The sequence below is a fragment of the Betta splendens genome, chromosome 14 (genome assembly GCF_900634795.4).
Source record: "Betta splendens chromosome 14, fBetSpl5.4, whole genome shotgun sequence".
NCBI lineage: Eukaryota > Metazoa > Chordata > Actinopteri > Anabantiformes > Osphronemidae > Betta > Betta splendens.
The window spans coordinates 340,152-351,788 of record NC_040894.2 but is presented as its reverse complement, the minus strand read 5'-3'; positions in this window follow the sequence as shown (position 1 = coordinate 351,788).

The following is an 11,637-nucleotide window of genomic DNA, read 5'->3' as shown; positions in this document are numbered from 1 at the left end:
GCTGAGCAAACAAGGCTAACATGACTGAGCATATGACTGGTACCAATGCATGTCTTACAGGCTGAGCAATGCGAGCCTACAAAACATGAAAAAGAGAAACAAACGAAACTGCAGCCCAGACCTTTACGGGAAAGGCAAGTCTGAGGCAATGTGAACAATGCACGTCTTACAAGCCGACATGTATAGCTAGCCGTCATGGCTCCACCGCTGGTTGTCTAGGTGGTGTCCTGCAAATGATGTGTGGCTAATTGGAGCACTTTTTTGGGGGAAAACCTGGGCTGATCAGAAGAGACGGTGTCCATCCCGCATTGGACGAAGCCTCTCTGCTCTCTAGTACACGTGTTAAGCTCCGGTCCTCGAGGGCCGGTGTCCCTGCTGGTTTTCAGTTGGCTTTTCCAGCTTGTCATTGACTGAACACACTTGGTCAAGGTAATCAATAGGAGCTGGGGCAGGGAGAGGTCGAAAACCAGCAGGACAGTGGCCCTCATCAGCATCAGTTTGACACCCCTGCTCTAGTAACATGGCCATGTTGCTTAGCGTTCCTACGCTGTGACAACTCAGAGTGGAGCCCAGGACGCAGAGTCGCAGTCTTATACGCCTCTCTGCATGTTCTCTACAGCCGCCACCCACTCTTAGTCTTAGTTATCGCATAGAGACTGTGTCTGCTCCCCGACCACCTAAACTATACAAGTCACACACAAATCAAAGAGGAGTGACTTATCCTATTTTATTAAACATCAAAACGGTTCCTCTCACAAAACATGGTAACAGTAAGTTAATAAAGTGTGGTTTATTAAATATCAGATATCTCTCATCTAAATTCCTGTTATTAAATGACTTGATAAGTGACCATCACATAGATCTGTTCTGTCTCACTGAAACCTGGCTGTAGCAGGATGAATGTGTTACTTTAAATGAGTCGACTCCAATGAGTCACATCAACTATCATGTTCCTAGAAGTACAGGTAGAGGTGGAGGAGTAGCAGCAATTTATAACTCAGACTTATTAATTACTGCTAAACCTAAACATAGTTATAACTCATTTGAGAGCCTCACTCTGAGCCTTTCTCACCCAGACTCCAAAACTCAGAAGCCAGTTGTGTTTTGTATTGTTTATCGTGCTCCTGCTCCATATTCAGAGTTCTTAACTGCATTTTCTAAATTTTTATCTGACTTACAGTAGTTCTTAGCACAGATAAAGTCACTGTAGTGGGAGACTTTAACATTTAAAATGGTTGTCTGTCTGTGTGTTGCCCTGCGACGGACTGGCGAGTTGTCCAGGGTGTCTCCGCCTCTCGCCCAGAGACAGCTGGGATAGGCTCCAGCACCACCTGCGACCCCACATGGGAGAGAAGCGGTAGAAAATGAATGGATGGAAAGATGGATGTAGACAGCAACTGTCTCAGCACTGCTTTTAACTTATTGAAAGACACTATTAGTTTTACTCAGCATGTAAATGAACCCACTCATCGTTTTAATCATACCCTCCATGTTGTCTTGACATTAGAGATGTCCAACTCTCCCACTCGACTCAGCATCGAACTTTTGAAGCGGAAGTGCCGTCAAGCAGAATCTCGGGCGCGCCCTAAATCACGTGACCAATGAGAGCGAGCGGTGTCGATACACCACGTGACTGCCGAGCGGCTTGTCTGCAGTTTGAACGGAGAAGTGTCAGAGTTTTATAAACGTGGCAAGTAGACTAGAGATGATCTATAAGATAGACTATCATGCACCGTCAGGGAGCGGGTGTGATGCAGGACCCAGATGCACAGCTAGAGACAGAACTAAGTTGGCGATCCGTTTAATAAGAAAACTCCACCAAAACAGCAGGCAAAAACAGAGTCACACAGGCACGGTCAGTCACAGGGGATTCTTCACACAGGCAAAGGTACCGACAAGGAGCGGGCAAAAACAGATAAGTTCAATAACAGAAACAGGATCTTATATGACCGAGGACGAAACGCTGGATGACGGTGTTTTCACGAAACAATCTGGCAGAGGGATGGGGTGAATCCTGGGGACTAAATAGAGCGACTAACAATTAATGCCGCTGATGGATCACGTGACTAACGACTGCTTAAACACAGCTGGTGAAACATATGACTAAGTAGAACAAGAACTAGAGCAGACAGGAAACCAAACAGGAAGTGCCAAAATAATACCTGAAAAGAAAGCATCCATGACAATAGACAGGTTAAAGGCTTCAACTACATTTTAACAAGTCGGAATTCCAAAAAGCTATCTGTATTAGTCAGACATCATCCATCCATCCATCTATCCATTTTCATCCGCTTATCCGGGGCCGGGTCGCGGGGGGCAGCAGTCTGAGCAGAGAGTTCCAGACTTCCCTCTCCCTGGAAACTTCCTCCAGCTCTTCCGGTGGGACCCCAAGACTATTTCCAGGCCAGCCGAGAGACGTAGTCTCTCCAGCGAGTCCTGGGTCTTCCTCGGGGCCTCCTACCGGTGGGACATGCCTGGAACACCTCCCCAGGGAGGCGACCAGGAGGCATCCGAAGCAGATGCCCGAGCCACCTCAACTGGCTCCTCTCGATTTGGAGGAGCAGTGACTCCGAGCTCCTCCCGGGTGACAGAGCTCCTCACCTTATCTCTAAGGGGGCGCCCAGCCACTCTGCGGAGGAAGCTCATTTCAGCCGCTTGTATCCGTGAACTTGCCCTTTCAGTCATGACCCAAAGCTCATGACCATAGGTGAGGGTAAGAAGGTAGATTGACCGGTAAATTGAGAGCTTTGCCTTTTGGCTCAGCTCCCTCTTCACCACGACGGACCGATACACCGACCGCATTACTGCAGCCGCCGCACCGATCCATCTGTCAAACTCACGCTCCTTCCTTCCCTCACTCGTGAACAAGACCCCAAGATACTTAAACTCCTTCACTTGGGGCAGGAACTCTTGTCCAACCTGGAGAGAGCAAACCAGCCTTTTCCGGTCGAGAACCATGGCCTCAGATTTGGAGGAACTGATTCTCATCCCAGCCGCTTCACACTCAGCTGCAAACCGCACCAGCGCACGCTGGAGGTCCTGGCCTGATGAAGCCAACAGGACAACATCATCTGCAAAAAGCAGAGATGCTATCCTGTGGTCCCCAAACCAGACCCCCTCCGGCCCCTGGCTGCGCCTAGAAATTCTGTCCATAAAAATAATGAACAGAACCGGTGACAAAGGGCAGCCCTGCCGAAGTCCAACATGCACCAGGAACAGGTCTGACTTATTGCTGGCAATGCGAACCAAGCTCCTGCTCCGGTTGTACAGAGATCGGCCAGCCCTTAGCAAAGAGCCCTGGACTCCATACTCCTGGAGCACCCCCCACAGGATGTCACGAGGGACGCGGTCGAATTCCTTCTCCAGATCCACAAAGCACATGTGGACTGGTTGGGCAAACTCCCACAAACCCTCAAGCACCCTGCTGAAGGTATAAAGCTGGTCCAGCGTTCCAGGTCTACCATACCTGGTAGGACTCCTTCTTCAGCTTGATGGCGTCCCTTACCTCCGGCGTCCACCACCGGGTTCGGGGATTACCACCACGACAGGCACCGGAGACCCTGCGTCCACAGCTCCCAACGGCCGCGTTGACGCTGGAGACGGAGAACATGGTCCACTCAGACTCTATGTCTCCAACCTCCCTCGGAATCTGGTCGAAGCTCTCATGGAGGTGTGAGTTGAAGGTCCGTCTGACAGAGGCTTCAGCCAGGCGTTCCCAACAGACCCTCACAATACGTTTAGGCCTGCCAAGTCGTTCCAGCCTCCTTCCCTGCCAGCGGATCCTACTCACCACTAGGTGGTGATCAGTTGACAGCTCAGCCCCTCTCTTCACCCGAGTGTCCAAAACATATGGCCAAAGGTCAGGTGAAACGACTACAAAGTCTATCATCGACCTCCGGCCTAGGGTGTCCTGGTGCCATGTGCATCGATGGACACCCTTATGTTCGAACATGGTATTTGTTATGGCCAAACTGTGCCTAGCACAGAAGTCCAATAACATAACACCATTCGGGTTCAGATCAGGGAGGCCGTTTCTTCCCAATCACGCCTCTCCAGGTATCACTGTCGTTACCTATGTGGGCATTGAAATCGCCCAGAAGAACGATGGGGTCCCCAGTTGGAGCGCTTTCTAACACTCCCTCCAGAGACCCCGAGAAGGCCGGGTACTCCACACTACCATTTGGCCCGTAAGCACAAATGACATTGAGTGACCTATCCCCCACCCAAAGGCGCAGGGAAGCGACCCTCTCGTCCACCAGGGAAAACTCCAACACATGGCGACTAAGCTGGGGAGCTATGAGCAAGCCCACACCAGCCCGCCGCCTCTCACCGCAGGCAACTCCAGAGTAGAAGAGGGTCCAGCCCCTCTCAAGCAGTTGGGTTCCAGAGCCCAGGCTGTGTGTGGAGGTGAGCCCGACTATTTCTAGCCGGTACCGCTCGGCCTCAAGCTCAAGCTCAGGCTCCTTTCCTCCCAGTGACGTGACATTCCATGTCCCAATAGCCGGATTTGTTATCCAGGGATTGGGTCGCCTAGGCTCCCGCCTTCGACTGCTGCCCTATCCACTCTGCAACGGCCCCCTACGGTTCCTCCTGCGGATGGTGGGTCCACTTGAGGACGGCCCCACATCGCTCTTTCGGGCTGTGCCTGGCCACCAGGCGCTCGCATACAAGCCCCAACCCCAGGCCTGGCTCCAGGGTGGGGCCCCGGCTGCGCCATACCGGGCGACGTCTCTGGCCTTGGTCGTCTGCCTTTCAGAGGGGGTTCGTGAATCGCTCTTACTCTGGCTCATCGCCCAGGACCTGTTTGCCTTGGGAGACCCTACCAGGGGCATTTAGCCCCCGACAACATAGCTTCCAGGGTCATTCGGGCACACAAACTCCTCCACCACAATAAGGCGGCGGTTCAAGGAGGAGTAGTCAGACATCAGTGCTATGCAAACGGCTCTTGTCCAAAGCTGGAGAGGTAGCGAGAAGGTGATTAAAGTCATGTTCTGTGGAAAGATAAAAGAAGTCTTTGATTTCACTAAATGACAAACATGTCTCCTGAATGTAGTAATAAACAGAGTTGCAGAAGCACCAAATACAGCTCTAATAACATCTGACTATCGAACATTATAATATCAAGGCTACTTATATATTATTATCCAGAGAAACACAATTACACACCTTTTAATTAAATAACATTTGACAATAAAACATGGACTGTGATCCTGAACAACCACGTATCACAAGGGGTTGATGGTCAGTCTGCTCTGATGCAGTTCACATAAACAATCAGCAGATGCCGTTGTTCTGACTGTCTCAGTGTGTCGAGCAATGTGACGATTTTAGCCCAACTATGCCATAGTTGCTCAGTGATTCACGAGGCTTCGATTTCACCATCTCAAGGCCACCCACCAGCAGAGCATAGAGCGGACCAGGGAGCTGAGCAAAGCAGAGGCAGGGCTGCATTCAGGAACCTCCATGTCAGGCTCACCCCTTCTACCTCTTCTGTCCAATTACCTCCCATCATTGTTCTATGTTCAACTAACCTTTGTCTCTTTCTCTCCAGTAGTCGTGCTTCTCCCCACGCTCTCCCTCTCTTCCCCACTCTGTCCTCACCTACAGGTATCATAGGACTCAAAGTTTGGTGTCTGTGATGGGCAGCTGTGGATCCAACCATCCTGCCTGTATCCAGTCCCTGGTCCGACCATCCTGCCTGTTTCCAGTCCCTGGTCCAACCATCCTGCCTGTGTTCAGTCCCTGGTCCAACCATCCTGCCTGTGTCCAGTCCCTGGTCCAACCATCCTGCCTGTGTCCAGTCCCTGGTCCAACTATCCTGCCTGTGTCCAGTCCCTGGTCCAACCATCCTGCCTGTGTCCAGTCCCTGGTCCAACTATCCTGCCTGTGCTCTGTTAACTTTCCTCTTTAGAGAGGGAGTTTCTCCTCTGCACTCTTGCTGTCAAATTGTAGCTAATTATTATTAAAGGCTTACTGCATGTGGGATTTGTTTAGTTGTTTAAGGTCTTAAACCTTACCTTGTAAAATGCCTTGAGACAACTTTGTTGTGATTTGGCGCTATATAAATAAAACTGAATTAAATTGAGACATGGCGGAGGGAACAAACAAAAATGTAGTAAATGAGAAAATGTTGCATTTGTGACAGAGCAGGCGGAGAAGAAGGTTAAAACAAACCTCTTGACACTGTGTATAGCTAATAACAGAAAGTACTGTAGCTGAACACAGTGTCAGTGTTTTATGCACAGTAATATTAACAGTAATTAATACTAGGCTCTTTAATTGTGAATGGATCATCGTTAAACCAGGCATCTTGTTACAACGTTGCTGACTGTAGCTGCATTTACGTGTCACATATTATTTGTACATTGATTAAATAAAACTGTTTCCTCAACATGTGTCATTTCATCCTGTGATGGTGCTTTTACAGCAGTGTGTCCAGTCAATGGCTCTGATCACATCAGGTAAACCAGCTTTCGCTGCAAACTGCGATTTAATGTTGCCCTGATCAACCATTGGATGACTGCGTCCCACAGAGCTGGCATGGTTAGGCTCAGCTCAGGGTCCACTGGCTTATATCCACCGGTCTGCAGGTCCCTCTGGATACGCCCTTGGCTGGAACCCTATGGTCAGCAGCTGGATGTGCGGTGACAAAGTGGCCACATGTCCGGATGTCAGGAAATGCAGGGGACGCAGGACACAAATGCACAGCGCAGACAAAACTGCAGTTTGAAGGTTTAATGAACACTCTGGTAAAGGTTGGTACACAGGTTTAGCAGGTACCACAGTACAGACAGGGAACAGGCAATAGGCAATCAATCTCCAGACAAGGGTCAAAAAATACTAGGCAGAATAGGAAGTTGTCAAAATAAAATGGAAAACAGCACAAAAACAAGACAATGACACTGGATCTGTGACACAGGAAATGTTTTAAAGCCAGAGAACTTTAAAATCTGCGAAGCCTACAGGAAGTCAGACCCATTTTCTTACAAAATAAAGCTGCTGAAACGATCGGTTTACATAAACAAAGAATATCTGCACAAACTGTCAGAAACATGCTCATCGTGGCCTAGACCTGACGGCCTGTGCTATGGACAAAGAACACAGGTGCATTTAATTGATGGCATTTTGAATGTGCACAGTGATGAGATCCTGAGACCCATTGTCTTGCCATACATCCAACAACATCACCTTCAGCTGCAGCATGATAATGCATGTTGGGGGATATGCGAGGAGCACACATTATAATAAGTGGATTCATGTCTCCTGAGTGGAGATACCAATTATGTTTATAATTTAGATTCACAAATTTTGGTTATTAGCTCTAATATATATAACTTTATGACAAAGGTCTATAATTTGGTAAGTGAAACACTTAATTATTATTGACTAACAAATATTAACTGAATTAATAATTAATTTACGGGGCACCACCCTGTTACCAGGGACAAATAACCAATTTGGAATAGCCAATACAGTTTCAAATTGTATTTAGGTTAGTTGAAGGATGAACTCCGTACCATAGCCGACTCAATTCACCAGTGCTGTAAAACCATATACAAATAATCACAGACAACGACCAGTTACATTATTAAGGCTTTATTAAACAAAAATTAACTCCAGTGTCAACACTATATTGGATAACTCAGCAAATCACGACTTAATCTTGTGTGTTCGTCTGGATGTACTGTATGTGTATGCGCGTTACCTGAGATAAGAGGGGTGTGTGTGTGTGAGAGAGAGAGAGAGAGAGAGAGAGAAGAGAGCGCCCTTTAGGGGCGTGGTGAGATGGCACCGCTGCATGGTATCTGCGTGTGCCGGTGAGCCTTTTGAATGGAGCGCGCGTTTCTGGCGCTCACAGGGAAAGAAGCATGTAAAAAAGTGTGAAGTGGGGTTAGCGTGAATAAGGCTTGCGGTCTCGCAAACATGTGGAGCCAATTCGGCGACATAGTTACGTGATTGAGACAAGCTAATGGCTATCGGCATCAAGCAGCTACAGGCAGGGAGCGGTGGATCTAGCTCGCTGTATTAAGTATGTGCTTGATACTTGTGATGTCTTAATATGTTGGTTGGTCGTTTTACAATGTGGTAACCCACATGTGAGACAAGCTAATCGCTAGCGTTGCTAACGGCTACAGCGAGTCAACCGAGCCTTTGTCCCTTTCAAATGTGCTACTCTGAGTTGGCGCAATCACACACCTGTGTGGGGAACAGCTAATAGCGATGGCTCTTCGATCAGCGACAGGCAGGGAGCGGTGGATTGAGCTTTTGTCCTGTTGACGTGCTGCCACTCCTGTTTGTGTTGCGTTAGCCGTTAGCATGCCTTTAGGCCTTTGCACTTTAGAGCTACAGCTGGTCGATCGCTACAATAAGAAACTGCAGATGATCGCGGTTATGTTTATTACCCCGTCCCGTGTCACAGCATAAATCAACTTGTGATTTGGGGTTATGGTTGTCACCGAACGGCAGAGAACGGACCCACATGCACAGCACCGAGACACCAGACAGAGGGTGAAATTTACGGTTTTAATGCAGAACTCCTTATAACAGACGGTCCAGGTCAAACACACTTTATCTCAGGTTGAGGTACAACAGACGCGGGCAAAAAACAAGTCCAGGGACAGGCAAGGGTTCGGCAACAGGATTGATAAGGTTTACGATACCGGTAAGGAGCAGGCAGGAATCGGGAGTCGGGAACACGAAGCAGGGTCGAGACAAAAACAGGCAAGACGGTGAAACACTGGTAGGTACTGACTGACATACGTGCGACGATCTGGCGGAGAACTAAGGCGACAGGTGGTGGTTAAATGCAAGAAGTTGATTACTGATACAAAACAGGTGTGTGTAATGAGGACCGGGAGTGAAGCGGGAACTGCTGTGGTGTGACAAGAAACGGAAGTGCTTACAAAATAAAACCGGAAACTGGAATCAAAAACAGAAAAGTCCTTTCAAAATGAAACCAAGAACGAAAACCTGACAATGTTATTGTTCTATCAAATTCCTACATGATTAGTTGGAATGATTACTGTGTTGTGTTGCAAGCTTAGTTGCTAATTAGTCACATCTCTACAATAACTGCTGTTTATCTGGGGCCTGTTTCAAGAAGGAGGTTTAACAAACTCTGAGTTAAAACTAAACTCTGAGTTGATTTACTCTGAGTTTGCAAACCTGGAGTTTTCGGTTTCAGAACAGCTGAAAAGAGTTGGTTTAAGCAATTCTGAGCTGATTGACTCAGAGTTAAGCTCGTGCACCGCGACGTTACAAAGCCCTGATCAATGGAGTGAAGCTATTACGAGTCACCATGGCAACAGGACAACAAAAGAGGTCCGGAAATGGATATGATACGTCAAGCAAATAGCGGCTACGAGCCTATAATCCATAGAAAAAGCAACACGGCTGCAGCGGCGAAAGAGAAAGAATTAGCTTAGAAGAAAATAGCTGCTCGAGTCAATGCGTAAATTTACATTTTAATCATACCATAACTAATTACTAAATAATTTTAGTATTGTTGTTATATTTCACTCGTAAAGTAAGGACTTTTAAAGTAATTGTTCACTCATCTAAGAAGTTTCTTTAGTAATTGCATAAATACCGATATTTGTATGACTTAAAAGTGCAGTGTTATGTCTATGCATTTTTAAAATTCCTGTTGTGGTTGATGTGGGATATTGTACGTTTATATACGTTTTATGGAGAGCAATTATTACATTAATCTAATTAGGTTTTTAAAAGTTACCCAAAACACGTAATAATATAAGAATTTAATTTCAGTTTTTATGTAGGCACAATCCTGCAGGCATAAAAAAACGTGGCTAAAAATGAAATATAAAAACATAATTTAAACAGGTATAAGGCACCATCATGTCATGATACCAGTGCAGCAGCATTTTCAACATGGGTGTAATGTTTTTACACAGCCAAATCATTTGACTTTTACTTAGCTAACAGAAAGAAGGCAGAGGCTAGAACAACTGGTGGAGGACCTGCTCCACCACCATTGACGCATGCAGAGGAGAAGGCCCTCGGCATGAACACTGGAAAGCAGAGGCTGAAGGAATTCCAGGAGCAAGTTCATCAAAACCAGTCACTCCCCAGGATACAAGTGCATTTGTAAAATGTAAGAGGTCTACCTATATATTTGATTTTTTACATAGGCTACTTTTTATATCCATTTCTTAGACTCTGGGTTCGTTTTTTTGTTGGTCTTAACAGATTCTGATGGTATTATGTAAATCTTCCTGTCACAACAGAAGCCCAGGATGTTGTAAGTATACTACTAAATAAAGCTTAAATTATGATAAGCAGTATTATAAAGTGTAATATTAATACAGTTTTTACACATCACATGATTTCTGATGTTTGTGTTGTGTAGCTTAAAGGATGTAACTTGATCTCCAAGTATAGTGACTGTAATGGAAAAATTGTACTTTAATGCTTCTTGTGTTCATTTCTGACTCTGCATAGTGACCATGCATTCTGTACTTGTTGATTAGACCCAGAACTGAACATTCTCAGACAGACAATCTATCTCCCTCTCAAGGTGACCGATTGTTCATGGCCTGAGTCTGCCTTTTAACCCTGGGCTCTGGCTCCTTTCTGTCTGATGCCTCACCAGACCCAAGGCTGTAGCCTTGTTTATTCCCTGTGTAATATGAACATCTTCACCCACAGTGTGATAAGGAGATTCCACCAGGTCCAGGGAAAAAGGTTAAAAGGCAGAAGCAACTTGAGGATCGTGGGCTCTTTGCATTATACCTCCGTGGTGTGTGCACTGATCTCCCCAGCTGGTTTTCTTTTCTTTTGATTTGCTTTCCCCATTATTTTTATTTTCTTTATTATTTCAATAATAAACTAGGCTCTTTAATTGTGAATGGATCATCGTTAAACCAGGCATCTTGTTACAACGTTGCTGACTGTAGCTGCATTTACGTGTCACATATTATTTGTACATTGATTAAATAAAACTGTTTCCTCAACATGTGTCATTTCATCCTGTGATGGTGCTTTTACAGCAGTGTGTCCAGTCAATGGCTCTGATCACATCAGGTAAACCAGCTTTCGCTGCAAACTGCGATTTAATGTTGCCCTGATCAACCATTGGATGACTGCGTCCCACAGAGCTGGCATGGTTAGGCTCAGCTCAGGGTCCACTGGCTTATATCCACCGGTCTGCAGGTCCCTCTGGATACGCCCTTGGCTGGAACCCTATGGTCAGCAGCTGGATGTGCGGTGACAAAGTGGCCACATGTCCGGATGTCAGGAAATGCAGGGGACGCAGGACACAAATGCACAGCGCAGACAAAACTGCAGTTTGAAGGTTTAATGAACACTCTGGTAAAGGTTGGTACACAGGTTTAGCAGGTACCACAGTACAGACAGGGAACAGGCAATAGGCAATCAATCTCCAGACAAGGGTCAAAAAATACTAGGCAGAATAGGAAGTTGTCAAAATAAAATGGAAAACAGCACAAAAACAAGACAATGACACTGGATCTGTGACACAGGAAATGTTTTAAAGCCAGAGAACTTTAAAATCTGCGAAGCCTACAGGAAGTCAGACCCATTTTCTTACAAAATAAAGCTGCTGAAACGATCGGTTTACATAAACAAAGAATATCTGCACAAACTGTCAGAAACATG